At 27.6% G+C, this 4081-nt stretch overlaps 1 protein-coding gene across 3 annotated transcripts in view; it reads right to left on the bottom strand.

The window, feature by feature from the left end:
- The window catches only part of LOC106790831 (acetylcholine receptor subunit alpha-like), a 208324-nt gene that overhangs the window by 112808 nt on the left and 91435 nt on the right, over positions 1 to 4081 (bottom strand). The window lies entirely within an intron of this gene.

A 4081-nucleotide genomic window follows, 5' to 3' on the forward strand; every position in this document is an offset into this window, starting at 1 on the left:
AAAGTTTGATTAATAATAAAATTTGTTTTGCGATAATTTAAAACAGATTAATCAAATGCTACACTTAACACAAAGTAATATAATAATAATAATAATATTTTTATTATATCATATATGTGTAAATGCAAATATTATCGTGAAAATCAAACAACGTTTTATCATACGATTAAAATTATATTACTTTGACAATTGATATCAATTAGAATGCTTAAATAAATCTTAAAAAAGGACATAGATTTTTTTTCAACGTGAATTCATCAAAATAAAATGTTACAGTATTGTTATAATTATAATGATCCTTATACGACAATGTTAGTTTATCGTATATTAAATATTGACGAGATTATTTGTTAATAATTAAAAACAAGTTGTTTGAAATGATACACCATCGTGATTTTAGTTAATTAAAAAGATGAAATGTTTATAACGATAGAAATTGGGAAACGAGAGACAGCAAATTCTCACGTTCGTGAGTATATTTGCATGTTACTCTACTCTAAAAGCTTTAGCATTTAATTATTTAAAGAAAAGTAATAAATTAATATCACGCATGAGTGCATTAATATACTTATTTATTTTCAACGTTTTAAATTACCCAAAGCTTCCTTATTGTTGTAACAAAAATTCATTTAATAACATAGAAAATAAAAAGAATGAAAGAAAAATGGGAACAATAAACATTTGTCCATTTGTTTTTAATTGTTTTTTCTCAGAACATTCGTTTATCAAATGCAACTTCTTTTCATACAATTTTTCGAACAATACGACACTTTATTGTTAAATAATAAAAAACAATAAAGTTATTTATCGTCACGAAATATACTTGCATAACATTTTGCAATATTTTATTATTGATATGACCTTTCTTCGAATATTTTTAACAATTCGATCTGTCCTTTTGTTAACTATTTTTTCTTTTCTCCAACACACAAACTTAAACAATACCATTGAATATTTATTCGTGCAAAAATACAATGGAAATATCGGTCAAACCCGGATTGTGTTGTATTAAAGATTCGATTATTCGTTGAAGTTAATTAGTGGCCAATTATTTCGATAAAGGTATCGCACTATATACAATAAAACAAAAGTATACACATTTATATATATATATATATATAATAATTTCTTTCGAATCGAACAAATAATCGATAATTTTATCGATAAATCGAATGAAAGACACTTTTTTTAATGAAACTGGGGGACGAGTTCGAAGGAATGGGATAACCCCATCGATCATGAATAGAAAAAAAAGGACGTTTTTTTCGTTAACAAGAAAATATGACAGAAAGAATGAAATATTATCGATAAGGGAAAAAAAAACAACGAATATTCTGTTCCATTCTGTCCTTTTGACTGTGGGTGGGGTGAGGTTGGTGGGGGTTAAAATAAGACAGTTAAGGGAAAAAAAGAAAAGAAAGTGGTCGGCAAAAAAAAAACACATAAATTCAAACTTCATTCTCATATGCTTTGGTACGACAGAAAAATAAAAAGATTTCGTTTCAAGCTACGAAAGGTTGACCCGTAAACAACCGACCCGCTTTCGTTCCCCGATCGTTCCAACTTATTTTTGGACAATACTTCGTCTATTCCACCCCATTCCTACCCCATCCACCACCACCCCCAACCACCTACTCCTCCTCTTTTCCCATTACCTTCGTGTTCTACCTTTATTCCAATTTTTTTTCTCCTTTTTTTCTTTCTTTTTACCAACACAAACGACGTGTCGAGTGATTTTGATCGGATCAAAGAAGAGAAAAGAACAAAATAAAAAACAAAAAAAAGATGAATTTAGGAAACGTGGATCGATTTGATTTATTTTTCTTATAAATATTCTCTTATTTATTATTATTATTATTAATAATTTTTAAAGTTATAATAGGTATATATATAAATATATGTAGTAGTTTTTTAAGTATTTTTGAGGTTATGTAATATATTTTGTATAGCTGTTGAAGAAGTTTCAATAAAGGGATGAAATGTTGAACAAGATCGAAACATAAAGTTCTGATTTACCTTGTCTAACTTCCCTCTGTGATTTATTTATTAATAATTATATTTTTCGACGTGATAAACAACTAATTGAATTATTATTTATATTAATATTATTAAAGTAATAATATTTGAAGTTTTGATATGTATGAATAATTATTAATAATTTTGTAAAATCTGCAATACGATATTGTTTATAATTACGACTTCATGTTTTAGAAATCACATGATTAAAAAAAGAAGAAACAAATGAATTTGGAAGATGTGAATCGATTTAATTTATCATTCTTAAAAAAATACTTCCCTTATTATTATTATTAATATTATAATATTTTAAAGTCAAGATTTGTTAGTAATAATTAATAATTTTGTAACAATTGCAATACGATATTGTTTATAATTACGACTTCATGTTTGAATAAAAAAAGAAGAAACAAATGAATTTAGAAGATGTGAATCGATTTGATTTATCTTTCTTATAAAAAAATACATCCCTTATTATTTTTATTATTAATATTATAATATTTTAAAGTCAAGATTTGTAAGTAACAATAAATAATTTTGTAACAACTTCAATACGATATTGTTTATAATTACGATTTTATGTTTAAGAAATCACATGATTAAAAAAAGAAGAAACAAATGAATTTAGAAGATGTGAATCAATTTGATTTATCTTTCTAATAAAAATACTCCCCTTATTCTTATTATTAATATTATAATATTTTAAAGTCAAGATTTTTAAATAATAATTAATAATTTTGTAACAATTGCAATACAATATTGTTTATAATTACGACTTTAAGATTTAAAAATCATATCATTGAAATGAATTATTAACGAAAAATAAAACAAAAATGATTTACAATCTTATAAAAGAATCTTTTAACATCAAAATAATAACTGATCGGAAAAGAACATTTTTACGAGGATAGTTATAATAAATTCATAGATCCTTCTTCTTTCTAATTCTTATTTTTTTTTATTATCCTGTGTGGTCCTCGAAGAATACCCTCGATAACGATATCGATAATATTCTTTATCGTACCAACTATGCGTTAAATTCAATAGTGAATCATAATATCGATCGATTACTCTCGTCTGAAGGATTCAAAAACCAGTGTGCACACATACACACATACACACATACACACACACACACACACACACTATAAAACGTAGCTTTCAGTATGATACCAACGAAAGGACTAACGGTGTGAGATAGATAGATACATACTACAACGTGTCAGAGAGAAACACAAAGATAAAGAAAGAGAGAGAGAGAGAGAGAGAGAGAGAGAGAGAGAGAGAGAAAAAAAGAGTGTATGAGTGAGAGAGAAAGAGAATAAATAAGTGAATGTGTTAGAGAAAGTAAGAAAAGGTAAGAGTGAATGAAATAAAATCAGTGTGTAAAAGAAAGAGAAAAAGATAGAATGAGAGAGAGAGAGAATGAAAAAGAAAATGTGACAGAGAGAGAGAGAGAGAGAGAGAGAGTATATATAAATAAATATGTTAGAGAAAGTGAGAGAAGGTAACAGCGAATGAGATAAAATGAAAGAGTGAGAGAGAGAAAGATAGAGAGAGTAAATGAATTAGAGTGACAGAGAGAAATATAGTATGTGTGAGTGAGAAAGAAAGAGAATATATAAGCGAATGTGTAAGAGAAAGTGAGAAAAGATAAAAGTAAATGAAATAAAGTGAGTGAATGAGAGAGAGAGAGAGAGAGAGATAATGTGGGAGTATGGGGATGAGTAAGAGAGAAAGATGATGGAAAATATATAGACGAATGTGTTTACAGATAGTAGAGACGGTTTCTGACATTCCCAGTGGTGTTATCAATTTATTTCCGACGTATTCAGTATCCCGTATGACCTTATGAAAGGAACCACATACCATCATGCCCGTTCTTGGGTTCTTGGATATGGCTAGAAGCAGGTTTTCACTATAACGAAAACCAACCCCTTTTGGCAGCCATCCTCATCCTCCTCCTTCTCTTCCTCCTTTTTCTCCTAGGTTGTCAACGACAGAAGATACTTTGGTGTACACATATTACTTACTTACATATATATATGTACATATATATATATAT

This window comes from Polistes canadensis, unplaced genomic scaffold (assembly GCF_001313835.1).
Source record: "Polistes canadensis isolate GaletaPanama2010 unplaced genomic scaffold, ASM131383v1 scaffold_263, whole genome shotgun sequence".
Lineage (NCBI taxonomy): Eukaryota > Metazoa > Arthropoda > Insecta > Hymenoptera > Vespidae > Polistes > Polistes canadensis.